Genomic DNA, 17,703 nt, shown 5'->3' with positions numbered 1-17,703 from the left:
GATGTATCAAATAGAACTGTTAGATGTTACTGATTTTTGTAGGATTTTGTAGTCTATTTTTCTTTTTTATTGGCCCGTAATGTACTTTTAATTATTATACTCCTATAAAGGATGCTGGTGTATCCCCCTTCATGGGCTCTCGGCGGGCGAAGAGCATGTCTGAGCCGCCCATTGCTCGGTGGCGTGCCGTGGGGGATACTTGGGGAGTGATCTGAGCCGTCTGATCTGCCCGGACGGCACAGACCCAGGCGGCACGGCTGGGCGGTCCATGACGGGTGGACCATCCAGCATGCCCGGGGCCACCGCCATTGGGCGCTTTCTTGCGCGTAAAGCCATGCCTGTGCCCACCTGGTGGCGTGTACGCCCCACGCCGGGCTGGTCCAGTCGCAATCGGTGGGGGTTCGTTGCGGTTGCATCGCCGACTGGTGCCTGAGGATTGTTTTCGCATATATCGTTGTCCCCACGCGGGCACGTGTGTGGAGTGAGCACTGCTTGCTCCGGCTTTGCATCCAGCCAGTTGTGCGCCGACTCTGCGTCTAGTCAGCTGTGCGCCGCCCGTTCAGCTGGTCATGCGAACACCGGTTCAGCCGGCTATGCGGACACCCAGTTAGTCGGTTGTGCGAGATGTGTTGGCATAGTGGATAGTCATGCGTCCGGATAAGCTTGTCATGTCGGTTTGCCATGGTCCCTTCGTATCCTCTGCAGAATATGAACGCTGCTAGATCAGGACCTAACAGCGGCATGCGCTCATCGAACGCTGCTAGTTTATACCTTACCAGCAGTGTTCGACCCGTGCTCCACTAGTATCCTCTTACCAGCAATGTCCTACTAGGAGTGCGCCGACCAAAAAATGCTAGTAGGGAATTATGCTCGCGATAATTGGGGGTCCTCTACTAGTGCCTAGTCCAAGGCATTCAATAGTGGTCTGTAATTTTGACATTTATTTTCTTGATTCTGGTGATCTTTCATCACATGGATTATTCTCTCTTCGTCCACCTTGCTCTCGGAAAATATATTGAAGGACTGTATGGTTTATTACCTTCCAACTTGTTGTAAATGCAAGTTCAAGGTTGAGGAAAAATCTTTTTGTCTTAAGCTATGCATGATAAAAAGATCTCTGAAGATCCTCCCTCCATGTGCTCATTAGCAATAAATGTTACATGGCCTAGTGTCATTCAATGATACACTATGGTGCACCATGCAGATATGCATGTGTTTTCATTGATTTCAGCATTCCCCTTACAAGGTTGAGCACAGTTTACACTCTAGAGTACTTCATAAGAGGCCTATATATACCTAACAAGTTCAAGCTTCTTCCTGTGTAATACTCCTTCAATGTGAGCTAGGAAGAGGAAGAAATAGTCAAAGAGCGGAGAGAATGGGAACACGGAGGATACTCTAGAAACAGAGGTGGATATCTTTGTCGGTGTTTCCCCTTGCCTTCCATTCCAATTGTTCTTTGGCTCTCCTCCCCCTTCCTTTAACCTCATGAGGAAGTGTTTCCATGATGAAATCTTAGTAAATTGTAAAGCTTAAATCATGAGGCCTTGAGAGAGAATAGGGAAAAGGAAGCCATGAGTATCTCAGAGCGGTGGGCATGGGAACATGGAGGAAAGTCTAGATTTCTTGGCCACTTAATTTAGGGGCAAAGATTGTTTTGTGTTTTCCTGATGCCTCCCATGCCTATTGTTCTTAGGTATTCCTTCCTTTTTCCTATTTGCTTGTGTAATTATTTTAACAAATGTGTGCATTTGGGTTTAGATGATGGGGAAGTGATGGCAAATCAGGAAGAGGAAGAAATGAGCATCTAAGAGTATTGGGCATGGGAACATGGAGGAAGGCCTAAACTAGTGTGTCCCTGTCCAACTAGGGTCCAATATTTGTTTGGAATTTTCCCAATGCCTCCCATGCCTATTGTTCTTAGGTGTTCCTTCCTCTCCCATATGATATGCAAAAATGTTATGAACGGAGTGACAAGATACATCTTCATGGCTTCAATTTTAGTTTCTGGTTGTGCTTCTATTTTAATTGTATTGCTTTGTTCCTTTCACTCGTTTTCTGATAGCTTAGGTTCCTTTTCAAGCAATGGGCATGAGAACATGGAAGAAAGCCTAGACTTCCTGGCCTCTAAATTTATGTGCCAAGATTGTTTTGTGTTTTCCTTATGCCTCCCATGCCCTTAGATTAAGCATGTTATAATGTAAATAGATGTGTTGATTTGCTTGTCAAGATTTGATTTCTTGTTGGAACTATTATTCCTGGGAGTAAACATGGAACATGCTTTGCTTATTTATTTTCAATAGGAATTTATCAATATCAGTTAATTGTGTGATGTGACTTGACTTGGCGTTGAGTCCTTTGTTGGCCCGAGCTTTCACATTACTCGATAGCAGTGTAAGCAAAATCAGTGAAATGATTCTTCGGATCAACCAATATGCAAGAAGACCAAAGAATATAACTTACAAACTGAATTGATTATATCGAACAATGCATGTAGTAGAAACTAAATCACCCAGATATTAGCAAACGAACACATATATTTGGCGTGCCCGAACATGGTACTTTTCTGATATTTTCCACAAATCTGATGAGAACAAAATTGTGCCTTACATGGTCGTACCCAGCCTCTTTTACAGGCGACCCAAACATACGCAAAACAACTACGAAACACTCTCTTTCTCTCTTCTATCCAAACTAATCAAGGTTTTACTAATTAATGATTCAGCCACGTTTGATTACATAGAATCCTCTTATCTTACCTAACAAAACTAGATAGACTAACCAATAATGTGACTAGTACTTCATGCATGCGACCTTCTGACTCCACAAAATTAAAGGACCCCAATAACGAACGGACATTTGATCTGGGTAGCTCTCCGATCGAATGAAACATTCCCTGCCAACCATCAAATTGATAGAACAAATGTCCAATGTGGTAGCGACTCCACATCGAGCGAAAACTTATCCTCTTGGACCAATCGGATCAAAGTCTAATGGATTAAACTCCACGCGTTAAAATATGAGGACCCGATAAACTTGACTACACACATGAAGCAATATGAATTGGTACATAACCAATTTGACCTTTTCTTTCTTTCGTTCTGTTGATTAGGGCTCAATACAAAACTCGCCAACCTGCAACTTATATGGAATAGTATGGTCTATGGTTATATCACTGTAGTTGTTTGTGATTAGAATGAAAATCCATGAGATGTTAGTTGGAGGTTCCTTGTCAACCGGGTCATGAAGTGTGATACTTGTGGAAAGTTTGTGCACATATGCAATATGTCATGTTCTCCACTCCCCATGCTCACTCCTAATAAGAATCCAATTGAGTGGTTCCCTTTCCTTACTCTTCTTATAAATGCACCACCCGGAGTTAGACTATTTTTACATTGAGTGTTATGTGTCCATGCCATCATTGAATACAATGATATATGATGCACCATGCAGTACGTGCATTGATTTAGTTGCTTTACTGACAGATTATCTATGCATCATAGAGCAATGCAGTAGAGGCCTACTTCATAACATTGTTTAACAGTATGAGCTATCTATTTTTAAAGGTGTGTAGTTCAAGGGCTCAAGAGTGAGCCGAGAAGAGGAAGAGATAGACTCTAAGAGCATTGGGAATAGGATCATAGACGAAAGTCTAGAGCTTGATTTCTCCTCCAATGTCAGAGGTAGAAATTTGCTTTGTGTTTTCCTGATGCCTCATATTCCTATCGATCTTAGGCAGTCCTTCCTCTTCCTTTTGGCTCGCCTAAATATTTTGACAAGAGAAGGTGGAAAATATGAGTGCATATGATGTTCAGATGATAAAGAGGTGTAAATGAGTCGGAGAGAACAAAAGAGGGTCCAAGAACGGTGGTCATGGAAACATGGAGGAAATCCAAATTTCTTGCCCTGTCGTGGAGCTAGGATATCCGACGTGCGTATGCAGAGTTCGATTTTTATGCACAACTATATAAGATATAAGAAATTCATGTAATGACAATGAAACTATACATTGTTCTTTGTAGCAACAGAGTCTCCAATAAATTAGTTACATTGCAAGAACAAGGAGAATCATAATATAACTTTACGATCGCCCTTTTGAAAATGGGAAATGATAGCGTCTTCCTATAATTGCATGAAGAATTTAAGCTCAAGTATAGTAACAAGCTATCATTTCAGTATTGTTACCCCCATTTTGTTCGTTATATCTTATTTCTCACATAATTCATTTTTTAGGAAAGGAGAAAGACCCCTGGCCTCTGCATCTGGGCAATGCATGCAACCACTTTATTAATTATTCACAAAAGACCTTACAAAGAAATACAACAGTAAGTCTGAAGCCGCCGACTAGGCAACATCTGTCTACTCCTATCCATTTGATGAAGGGTTGTTGATAGTCCGGGCCTAATACCACAGACCTCACAGTCAAGCCTAACATCTAAGACATGAGGCCCCAACCAAGCCACTTTCCGGGTATGGGGCACACACCGATCCGGCGCGCTCTCAGAGGCCGCCGCCGCCAACGGCCACCACTCCATCTTCAGAGCTATACTGACGCATAATCCTTGCCCGGTCTAACTGCCGTTGACACCACCACGGCACCCAACGTCACCACCTCCCTGCGCATGAACTTCTTAGCACGTAGTAGTCGTCGCCGGTACACCTCGGCACCATGCCGCCAAGTACTACCAGCCGACACAACTTGAAGTCTCTGGAAGGTCTGTCGTGCGTTGCACCTGCCGACTACGCATAACAAAGTGTAGCACCTGTCGGCCAGGCATGAGATATCTCCACCGAAGCTCCGTGCAAGACGAAGCCGCTCCACCTCCTACCTCTGACCTCCAGCGCTGCTCCACAAACGATGCTCTCAAGAGAGAAACGACACCTTAGTGCCGCCATTGTCCGATCTGGAAAACCAGATCATAGGATTTCCCCTGCAGTAGTATGAGTGGGTCGACAGTAGTTACAGAACGATGCCTTCATCAAGGTAACGGTGCAGAATGCTACCATCGTCCGCCGTCGGCTCGGTTTTCACGGGCAACTATGTCTCCTCGACTCGAAGCCGGGACTAGATTACAGATCTCGAGATCCGATCATCTAGCCTCAGGTCGACCAACTCCGACGTAGGAGATGACCACCACCGCCATAATCCTCATGATGCGATGCAGACCTGGAGTGCTTCAGCGAGCCGTCGCCGAATCCGATGAGATGCAGCAGTTTGAGGACGTAGCGACAGCCGCCCGCCTAGACCCGAAGGTCCTAGATCGAGCCCGGGACGCGCCCCGGCTGCCGCTGCCGCCATCTCGCACTACTCCCGCTGGCTGCAGCAAAGCTCCCCGCCGCATCCCGGCCGCCGCTGCTCGCCATCCTTGTCGGGAGTGAGATCCAAATCAGGCCGCCGCCACCTTAGATCTCGGGACTCCAGAGGAGGTGCGCCGCCGCGCCACAGGGCCTTTGCCCAGCGGCGTTGTTGGCGACAGCGGAGGGAGGGGATGCACGGGAGTTGAGGTGAGGTCGAGAGGTGGCCGCCCGGTGCGGCCCGGCTGCGGCCGCACGAGGTCAGGAGTCCCTTGCTCGTCAAGTGTGTTTCCTCACACAATTCATTGAAGAAAAAGTATTAATCAAACAAATATTAACGACTGAAGAAAAGCATCTATTCCTGATTAACAATTCCAAGAAAGTAATATTAAAATAAATAAAGAAAGAAACATAACACTCACAAATTATAAACAGACGATGGTCGAAATAGCATACGCACCATTGGCAACTTGCCTGCTAGACAGTGGATATGTCGTGCACGTCGTGCTGCTCCCGAGCGCGTACTGCGCTGGATGTGTATGGTTCATTGATCATTGACAGGTGGCAGCCTAATTGGTGACAATCCACGATGAACGGTGCGGCGGTTGCTTCCGATGGCCGATGCAGGCTACCACGAGTCCCTAGTTTTACGATGCGTCAGTTCAATCGGTGGAATCGCACATCGGCTGGATGCACCAGCTCCTAGTGTGAGGTGTCTCCTCGGCTTTGATCGTTCTCTTCTTCATTTCTCATGCCTTGTTGATATAACTAGGATAACATATGCTATATAAATCCATATAAGAGGTTAGGACAACTCTAGCCAATCCACTAAAAATTAGAGGATTCGGTCGAGTAAATTAAGTGGAGTAAACTTTTACCCTTCTATAGGTGGCCGCACCTAGCCGATCCCCTAACCATAGTGGAGTAAAAAATTTGCATAGGTTTTGTCTCCTAGCCGCATAAACTTCAAACACTTCACAATTAATATATATCACCAAACATTGAAATTTAAAATGCATAAAATAACCGTTTTATTATTGCCTCTAGGGCATATTTCCAACAATATCCCACTTGCACTAGAGTCAATAATCTAGTTGACATCACTATATGATTGTAATGAATCCAACACCCATGGGGTTTGATCATATCTCGCATGTGAGAGAGGTTACTAGTCAACGGGTCTTAATCTTTCAGATCCGTGTGTGCTTTACAAATCTCTATGTCATCTTGTAGATGCAGCTACAACGCGCTATTTGGAGCTATTCCAAATAACTGCTCTACTATATGAATCCGCTTTACTACTCAGAGTCATCCATATTAGTGTCAAAGTTTGCATCGACATAACCCTTTACGACGAACTCTTTTACCACCTCCATAATCAAGAAAAATTCCTTAGTCCACTAAGGATAACTTTGACCATTGTCCAGTGATCCATTCATGGATCACTCTTGTACCCCGTGACTGACTCATGGCAAGGCACACTTCAGGTGCGTTACATAGCACAGCATACTGTAGAGCCTACGCCTAAAGCATAGGGGACAACCTTCGTCCTTTCTCTCTCTTCTGCCGTGGTAGGTCCTGAGTCTTACTCAATACTCAGACCTTATAACACAACCAAGAACTCCTTCTTTGCCAATCTATTTTCAACTCCTTCAAAATCTTGTCACGGTATGTATTCATTTGAAAGTACTATCAAGCGATTTTGATCCATCCTTACAGATATTGATGCTCAATGTTCTAGTAGCTTAATCCAGGTTTTTATTGAAAAACACATTTCAAACAACCCTATATGCTTTCAAAAATTCTACATCATGTCCGATCAACAATATGTTAACAACATATACTCATCAGAAATTCTTTAGTGCTCCCACTCACTTCTTTGCAAATACAAGTTTCTCATAAACTTTGTATAAACCCAAAATCTTTGATCATCTCATCAAAGCATGTATTCCACCTCCGAGATGCTTACTCCCATCCTAAAAGGATTGCTTGTGCTTTGCATACCTGTTAGCATCTTTTAGGATTGACAAAACCTTCTGGTTGTATCATATACAACCTTTCCTCAAGAAAATCGTCGAGGAAACAATGTTTTGACATCCTATCTACAAGATTTCATAAATAATGCATTAACTCCTAATATAATTCCAACAGACTCTTAGCATCGCTACGAGTGAGAAAGTCTCATCGTAGTCAACTCCTTGAACTTATCGGAAAACATCTTAGTGACAAGTGGAGCTTTCTTAATGGTGACACTCGCCATCATTGTCCGTCTTCCTTTTAAAATCCATTTGTACCCAACAGCCTTACGACCATCAAGTAGTTCTTTCAAAGTCTACACTTTGTTTTCATACATGGATCCTCTCTCGGATTTTATGGCCTCGAGCCATTCGTCGCAATCCGGGCCCACCATCGCTTCTCCATAGCTCGTAGGTTCATTGTTATCTAGCAACATGACCTCCAAGATAGGATTACGTACCACTCTGAAGTAGTACGCATCCTTGTCGACCTACGAGGTTTGGTAGTGACTTGATCCGAAGTTTCATGATCACTATCATCAGCTTCCACTTTAATTGGTGTAGGCGCCACATGAACAACTTCCTGTGCCCTGCTACACACTAGTTGAAGTGACGGTTCAATAACCTCATCAAGTATCCACCATCCTCCCACTCAATTCTTTCAAGAGAAACTTTTCCTTGAGAAAGGACCCGTTTCTAGAAACAATCACTTTTGCTTCAGGATCTGAAATAGGAGGTATACCCAACTGTTTTGGGTGTCCTATGAAGATGCATTTATCCGCTTTGGGTTCGAGATTATCAGGCTAAAACTTTTCTACATAAGCGTCGCAGCCCCAAACATTTAAGAAATGACAGCTTAGGTTTCTCTAAACCATAGTTCATACGATGTCATCTCAACGGAATTACATGGTGCCCTATTTAAAGTGAATGTGGTTGTCTCTAATGCCTAACCCATAAACGATAGTGGTAATTCGATAAGAGACATCATGGTATGCACCATATCCAATAGGGTGCAGTTATGATGTTCGGACACACCATCACACTATGGTGTTGCAGGCAGTATTAGTTGTGAAAGAATTTCCACAATGTCTTAATTATGTACCAAACTCGCAACTCAGATATTCATCTCTATGATCATATCATAGACGTTTTACCCTCTTGTCATGACGATCTTCAACTTCACTATGAAATTACTTTAACCTTTCAATAATTCAGACTTGTGTTTCATCAAGTAAATATACTTAGCATCTACTCAAATCATCTGTGAAGTAAGAACATAACGATATCCACTACGTGCCTCAGCACTCATTGGACTGCACACATCAAAATGTATTACTTCCAACAAGTTGCTTTCTTGTTCCATCTCATTGAAAACGAGGCCTTTCAATCATCTTGCCCATGTGGTACGATTTACATGTCTCAAGTGATTCGAAATGAAGTGAGTCCAAATGATCCATCTGCATGGAGTTTCTTCATGCGTATATACCAATAGACATGGTTTGCATGTCTCAAAATTTTAAAAAAAACGAGTGAGTCCAAAGATCCATCAACATGGAGCTTCTTCATGCGTTTTATACCAATATGACTCAAATGGCAGTGCCACAAGTAGGTGGTACTATCATCACTGTCTTATATCTTTTGGTATGAACATGTGTATCACTATGATCGAGATTCAATAAACTCATTTTAGGTGCAAGACCATTGAAGGTATTATTCATATAAACAGAGTAACCATTATTCTCCTTAAATGAATAACCATATTGCGATAAACATAATCCAATCATGTCTATGCTCAACGCAAACACCAAATAACAATTATTTAAGTTTAACACCAATCTCGATGGTAGAGGGACCGTGCGATGTTTGATCACATCAACCTTGGAAACACTTCCAACACATATCGTCATCTCACCTTTAGCTAGTCTCCGTTTATTCCGTAGCTTTTCATTTCAAGTTACTAACACTTAACAACCGAACTGGTATCTAATACCCTGGTGCTACTAGGAGTACTAGTAAAGTACACATTAATATAATGTATATCCAATATACTTCCGTTGACCTTGTCAACCTTCTCATCTACCAAGTATCTAGGGTAGTTCTGCTTCCGTGGCCATTCCCCTCATTACAGAAGCAATAAGTCTCGTGTTTGGGTTCAACCTTGGGTTTCTTCACTAGAGCAGTAACTGACTTGATGTTTCATGAAGTATCCCTTCTTGCCCTTGCCCTTCGTGAAACTAGTAGTTTGACTAACCATCAAAAATTGATGCTCCTACTTGATTTCTACTTTCGCGGTGTCAAACATCATGAATAGCTCAAGGATCATCATATCTATCCCTGATATGTTATAGTTCATCACGAAGCTTTAGTAGCTTGGTGGCGGTGACTTTGGAGAACCATCACTATCTCATCTGGAAGATTAACTCCCACTCGATTCAAGCGATTGCAGTACTCAGAAAATCTGAGCACATGCTCAACGATTGAGCTTTTCTCCCTTAGTTTGCAGGCTAAGAAACTTGTCGGAGGTCTCACACCTCTTGACGTGGGCACGAGCCTGAAATCCCAATTTCAGCTCTCGAAACATCTCATATGTTCCGCGATGTTTTAAAAATGTCTTCGGCGCCTCAATTCTAAAGGGTTTAACATTACACACTGAACTATCACGTAGTCATCAAAACGTGTATGTCAGATGTTCGCAACATCCACAGACGACGCTCTAGGTTCAGCACACCGAGCAGTACATTAAGGACATAATCCTTCTGCGCAGCAATGAGGACAATCCTCAGTTTATGGACCCAGTCCGCATAATTGCTACTGTCAACTTTCAACTATTTTTGTTTCTCTAGGAATATATCTAAAATAGTAGAACCAAAGCGTAAGCAACGGCATAATTTGCAAAGACCTTTTGACTATGTTCAAGATAATTAAGTTCATCTAATCAATTTTTTTAATGAACTCCCACTCAGATAGACATCCCTCTAGTCATCTAAGTGATACATGATGCGAATCAACTAGGACGTGTCCGATCATCACGTGAGACGGCCTAGTCTTCAACGGTGAACATCTCCATGTTGACCGCATCTACCATACGACTCATATTTGACCTTTCGGTCTCTCGTGTTCCGAGGCCATGTCTGTACATGCTAGGCTCGTCAAGTTAACCTAAGTGTTTTGCGTGTGTAAATCTGGCTTACACCCGTTGTATGTGAACATTAGAGTCTATCACACCCAATCATCATGTGGTGCTTCGAAACAACGAACCTTCGCAACAGTGCACAGTTAGGGGAACACTTTCTCGAAATTTTAGTGAGGGATCATCTTATTTATGCTACCGTCGTTCTAAGCAAATAAGATGTAAACATGACAAACATCACATGCAAATCATAAAGTGACATGATATGTCCAATATCATTTTGCGCCTTTGATCTAAATCTTTGAGGCGCGGCATGATCACCATCATCACCGGCATGACACCATGATCTCCATCATCACGATCTCCATCATCGTGTCTTCATGAAGTTGTCTCGCCAACTATTACTTCTACTACTATGGCTAACGGTTAGCAATAAAGTAAATTAATTACATGGCGTTTTCATTGACACGCAGGTCATACAATAAATTAAGACAACTCCTATGGCTCCTGCCGGTTGTCATACTCATCGACATGCAAGTCGTGATTCCTATTACAAGAATATGATCGATCTCATACATCACATATATCATTCATCACATCCTTTTGGCCATATCACATCACATAGCATACCCTGCAAAAACAAGTTAGACGTCCTCTAATTGTTGTTGCATGTTTTACGTGGCTGCTATGGTTTCCAGCAAGAACATTCCTTACCTACGCAAAAGCCACAACGGTGATATGCCAATTGCTATTTACGCTTCATAAGGACCCTTTTCACTGAATCTGTTTCGACTAAAGTGGGAGAGATAGACACCTACTAGCCACCTTATGCATCAAGTGCATGTCAGTCGGTGGAACCTGTCTCACGTAAGCGTACGTGTAAGGTCGGTCCGGGCCGCTTCATCCCACAGTGCTGCCGAATCATGATAAGACTAGTAACGTTAAGCAAATTGAACAAATCATCACCCGCAACTACTTGTGTTCTACTCGTGCATAGAATCTACGCATAGACCTAGCTCATAATGCCACTGTTGGGGAACGTGCATAGAATCTACGCACAGATCTAGCTCATAATGCCACTTGTGTTCTACTCGTGCATAGAATCTACGCATAGACCATGCTCCTGCAATAATTCAAAAAAGTTCCTACGTGTCGCCAAGATCAATCTAGGAGATGCTAGCAACGAGAGAGAGAGATAGAGAGGGAGTGCATCTTCATACCCTTGAAGATCGCTTAGCGGAAGCGTTACAAGAACGTGGTTGATGGAGTCGTACTCACGGCGATTCAAATCACGGAAGATCCGGTTTAGCGACGAACGGCCGCCGCCTCTGTGTTCAACACACGTATAGCCCACGGACGTCTCCTCGTTCTTGATCCATGAATGGGAGTGGAGAAGTTGAGGGAGATCTCCGGCAGCACGACGGTGTGGTGGTGGAGCTTGTGTTTCTCCTGTAGGGCTTCACCAAGCACTACGGAGGAGGAGGAGGTGTTGTAGGAGGGAGGGGCTACGCCAGGGGAAGGGGTATGGCAGCCCTCCCACCCCACACTATTTATAGGGGAAGGGGAGAGGGGGGCCGGCCTCCTTAGATCCCATCTACAAGGGGGGCGGCGGCCAAGGGGGGGACTTGCCCCCAAGTAAGGTGGATGCACCCCTTCCCCTTCCTAACCATAGGTGCATTGGGCCCTTGGGGGGCGCACCAGCCCACTAGGGGGCTTGTTCCCTCCCATATTCAGCCCATTAAGTCCCCCAGGGCAGGTGGCCCCACCCAGTGGACTTCCGGACACCTTTCGGTGGTCCCAGTACAATATCGATAACCCCTGAAACCATTCCAGCGACTGAAACTAGACTTCCCATATATAAATCTTCCCCTCTAGACCATTCTGGAACTCCCAGTGACATCCGGGATCTCATCCGGGACTCTGAACAACCTTCGGTAACCACATACAATTTCCCATAATAACTCTAGCGTCACCGAACCTTGCAGACATGACCGAGACGTTCTCCGGCCAATAACCAATAGCGGGATCTGGATACCCATGTTGGCTCGCACATGTTCCACGATGATCTCATCAGATGAACCACGATGTTGGGGATTCAATCAATCCCGTATACAATCCCCTTTGTCCATCGGTATGTTAATTGCCAGAGATTCAATCATCGGTATCCCCATACCTCGTTCAATCTCGTTACCGGCAAGTCTCTTTACTCGTTCCGTAACACATGATCACGTGACTAACTCCTTAGTCACATTGAGCTCATTATGATGATGCATTACCGAGTGGGCCCAGAGATACCTCTCCATCATTCGGAGTGACAAATCCCAGTTTCGATTCATGCCAACCCAACATACACTTTCAGAGATACCTGTAGTGCACCTTTATAGCCACCCAGTTACGTTGTGACGTTTGGTACACCGAAAGCATTCTACGGTATCCGGGAGTTGCACAATCTCATGGTCTAAGGAAATGATACTTGACATTTGGAAATGCTCTTAGCAAACGAACTACACGATCTTGTGCTATGCTTTAGGATTGGGTCTTGTCCATCACATCATTCTCCTAATGATGTGATCCCGTTATCAATGACATCCAATGTCCATGGTCAGGAAACAATAACCATCCATTGATTAACAAGCTAGTCAACTAGAGGCTCACTAGGGACATGTTGTGGTCTATGTATTCACACATGTATTACGGTTTCAAGTTAATACAATTATAGCATGAACAATAGACAATTATCATGAACAAGGAAATATAATAATAACCATTTTATTATTGCCTCTACGGCATATTTCCAACAGCTTGTGTTGGGGAAGTGGAGGTGCTTTTGCCATCCAGTCTGCTTCCATTACGGCCCCTGCCCAGATGTCGTGTTTTGGAATGTCGGACTAACATTTGGACACGGCGTTCCGCCTCTCTATCGTTTTGTTGTGCGCGTGTTCTACATGTACCCTTTGATAACGTTCTTGGTTCTTTCCGTTGATCACCACTACTAGGGAAAAGCCTAGCAGCAGTGCGGGTTTTGGGCCTCTCAATAGCGCGGGGACGGCGCTACTAATAAGGCACTACAGCTAACGTATAGCAGTAGCGCCTGTTGTCCCATGCTACTGCTATACGTGAATAGCTGTAGCGCTCTTTAGAAAAGGGCGCTACTGATATTATCTACAACACTGTTTACAGGGAAGCGCTATTGGTAAGGCGGCGCTACTGCTAAATTTCCCACCCTTGCTACTACTAGTTTTATTAGTTTTTTTCCTGCATATTTGTTTTTTATTTGAATAGGCTTTATACAATAATCTTTAGCATATCATACACATACAAATGTAATCATAGCATATACATACAATTAGTCTCATCAAATCATGTCATCATCATAATCATCATCCAACACAAAGTGGTCTCTCGTCATCAATCTCGAAAATAGCGATACAAGTCTCGATTACTTGCAAATACATCATCATCCATCTAAACAATGATATACGTGAGAAGATCTATCACTTTGAGTACATGAGTTCGTATCCCTCTCTCGCATTAGCGTGAACCTAAACTAACTACTGCTTGTCGCTCGGAAACCGGAACCCGGTACACCTGGGCCTGACCGGCCACTTGTCGTATATATACTCCTGGTGTAGCACTTGTTCGCCATCTAAGATCTATGCACCTGCATCGTCACATGAGTCGATGATATGCAACATATATAGTTGAGCAACAGAAAGAGACAGACTTGGCAAAAATAGAAACAACATATCATAAGCATAAATAACAAAGTTCATCGTACCCAAAATGCCCTAACTAGAGTGATTTTCGCTAGTCGAGGAGGAGGATGGTTTAATTACATCACAAATAAAGTTTCACTGTGCATAACTCAAAGTTTTGTCATCCAGAAGGTATGGACTAAAAGGACACGTTGTCATATATCGACAATCCCTCCAGCATGTCGTGCCATCCATACATGTTAGGGAGATAGTCCTCGAGCTTACTGAAAGGCTTCATGTCGAAACACTGAGAGGCTATCCATGTTCGGACGTCTTCCCGTGACATTTTTCCTTCTCCGTAGAACATCCCTGTTTTTTCGACGACCTCCTTCATGATGATTTGGGCAAGTTCCGCTGGATGTTATAGAACTCAGCTCGAAGTCAATGATCCTCAATATCTCTTATGTCCTTTGCCCATTGCAGAATATGGGCATCGACAGATCTAGGTGACATGCGAAGGTTCTGGTGATCCCGTCTGTACTCCAGCATGTGGTGTAGGACATAGAATCCATCATTAAGAGAATTGTTCGGTTGCTGGATGCAGCAGAAGTCGGTCTTATGGCTGAAGGCGACCCTGCCGCCCCTTCTCTTCTTGTCCCTAACCTCTCCACCCCTTGCTTGGTAGTAAAACATAGCACTGTCCAGAACATCTTTGATGTGGGTGTAATCCTTTTTATGAATGTTCTTCGACGAGTCCAAGTAAAGAGCGTGGGAGAATCGGGGGTAGAGGATGATGAGGACGGCGCGCCCGCCGCTGCGCAAAATAAGTACACCTCAAATTAATTAGCCTCCACCGTGCAAATGAATTATTGAAATCAAAGGAAGGATAGCAGCGCGGATGACTTACACGGTATGATAAGGCACAAGAATCGCCTCCTTGTCCTTATTGGCGAGCATGAAACTGACGATGTAATCCCTCGCGTATTCATGGTGCTTTGCGCAGACTCCCAAGAAGCCCTCGTGCATGTAGTACGGGTCAGTGACACAGATATGACGTATCTGCTCAACCCCAATGATGTAGTTCATGTGCAAGGCATAAAGGCGGACAAACATAAAATCCAGCTTCTTCACGTGAAACATGTCGAATATGTAATCGAATCGTAGGAAGAACTTATCCGCGAGGAAGCTGTCAACGTACGACATTTGCCACGGAACGTTAACCACGTAGAGTGGGTATCCTGGATCTTTCAAGGCGATGAGGCCTTTCTCTACCCACAACACATCGTCATGAAGTCTCCTTAGATCGCCGAATCTGGCCCGTAGCACTGTTGCAGGTAGGACTGGTTGACCGGGGATATGCCATTTATCCGCATCGGGGATATCTACACGGTCCTGAAGCCTCAGCTTTTTTGTCTTTCCTCACTCTCTTCCTAGACTTCTCTACTACCGGAAGGTCGTCCAGAATATGTTGAGACGGTAATTCAGGCACCGACTCATGACGCTCAAACCTTGAGGAGGCGCCAGTATAGACATACTATTCAGCGCCATTGTCATCCTCATCCTCATCCATGGCGACGTCATCAGCGACTAATGGAGCCTCCTCCTTACCCCGTCCGCTATCACCCAACCCGACACCCGATGCTAATTGGGTAGGTGGGGTGTTGATGTTCATACCTTGCTGAGGCTGCGTGCTTGTGGGTGTGCTCCCGGCCGCCTCCAGACGAAGCAGACTCTTTGGCCACAACAGTACCCACCCATTGCAACAATCACCAAGCCGCCGCGGGGTCTCGTCGTCATCCCCCACTAGTATTAGAGGAGTAAAATTCTCGTGGCCCGGTTTGACAGTGGCCACGGAAACCTTGAAGACGTTCGGGGGGATCGGCCGGCTGTGGAACAATGGTTCCTTCGGCTCCATTATCGTCGCCTTCCCCACGTCCACCTTCTGGTCACCGATGTTGTACAATATGGTGCACGGGGTTTCGTTGGCCTGAAAAGAAAAGTCTGCGACGTGAGACATCCAAAAGGCAACGAAAACGGGAGATTATACATTTATATTGAAGGGGGCCGGTGTGACAGATACCGTGAGGGTGTCGAGCTCAGCCAAAGATGAGGCACCACCGAGCACGTCCGGTGCGGGAGCCGGTGCGGGAGCAAGTGCGGGAGCAGGTGCTCCCAAGAAGTCAGCAAGGGGAATGTCCTCTGCATTGTTTTCTGGATTTTGCCTTGTCCAAGTGAAAACGCCCGTCACCAAGGAAGTAGACAAATCCGCAACCACCTGTTTTGCGGCAGCTATCGCTATTGCGACTGTCTGAGATGATTTCTTCTCAACCGCAATCTCAACCTTCTTGTCGATGTTTTCTTCAGTTAACCTCCGTCTTTCCTTTCTCTCCTCCATGGTCTCACGGTAGTACTTCTTGCACATGGCGCCATCTCCGACACCATGCACGCGTCCATACGACGGTCGAGTATCCATCAGTTGTCGTTTCAATATGTTCAACATCCGGTTGAATGGAGTGTCCCACTTGGGCCTCGCCAATGCCTCAGACGGCGAGTCGCTTTCGGCCGCAATCCGGTGCTGCTCTCTCTGCAAAAGGCACAAGGATCGTTTACAAATATGACTAACGTGTGCAGTCGAATTGATTAGAAACTAAAATTACCAGCAGTCTCATGAACTCTCTAATGACTGGTGTTGTCTCGTAATCCTTCTTCTCTGGGTCCCAACGGTGCCGGGCCCTCAGGACGTCTTGCTCCTACGGGACGGTGAAATCCGCCAAGGGGTATGGGATTCCCAGACTCGCGGCTTCCGCGTCCTCCTTGGCCCATTTGGAACTCTTTCGCCGTAACCACGGCTTCCGAGGTGGTGGCTCCCAATGTTCCTCTCTTGAAGCCCCTTCATGTACTTAGACTTTTTTTGGCAGCTTCGGCCTCGCAAGCCTCCTTGAATATTTGAAACTGCTCTTCCGTCATTGTCGGATTATCCTTTACAATCTCGGAGTAGGGTTCCTTCTTGTCGATGATCTTTGCTTTCACTCGAGTTTTCCAGGCGGCCAACGCGTCGCTAAACTTGGTCATGGCGTGTTTGTTCATCTTCTTCATTGCCGGGTCCTCGTCTGGATCTTCATAATCCTTCTCATTCTGGCTCGGGAACAAGAATATCTGGTGAAACTTCTTTAGGAGGGAGCTCCTCATATTTTCTATCTTATGTAGTTTCTCATCGTTGATGGTGGCGGTTGTCCGTACGATGCAGCCTATTTGATTGCCGTAGCACGCGCGCGCTTCATCGGCGTCTTTGGCTCAAAATTGCCGTCGTCCACCTCCGTGACCACCAGTCTAGTAGTCATGAGTTTGTTAGGAAGTCGTTGCCTCTTTGCTTTCGGTTATACACCGGCTCCGCTCCCCGAGGCAGCACCGGTCTCAGTCTCAGCGCCGGTCTTGATGCCGGTCTGAGTCTCAGCACCGGTCTCAGTCTGAGCACCGGTCTGTGTGTCGGTCTCAGTCCCCGATGCCACCGGTGGGCCCAGAAACAACATCGGTTGATCGTCGGTATGGCTAAAAAATTCGCCTGCCG

This window comes from Triticum aestivum, chromosome 5B, assembly GCF_018294505.1.
Source record: "Triticum aestivum cultivar Chinese Spring chromosome 5B, IWGSC CS RefSeq v2.1, whole genome shotgun sequence".
NCBI classification, from domain to species: Eukaryota; Viridiplantae; Streptophyta; class Magnoliopsida; order Poales; family Poaceae; genus Triticum; species Triticum aestivum.
The sequence above is the reverse complement of the archived record's forward strand: the minus strand, read 5'-3'. Positions refer to the sequence as shown.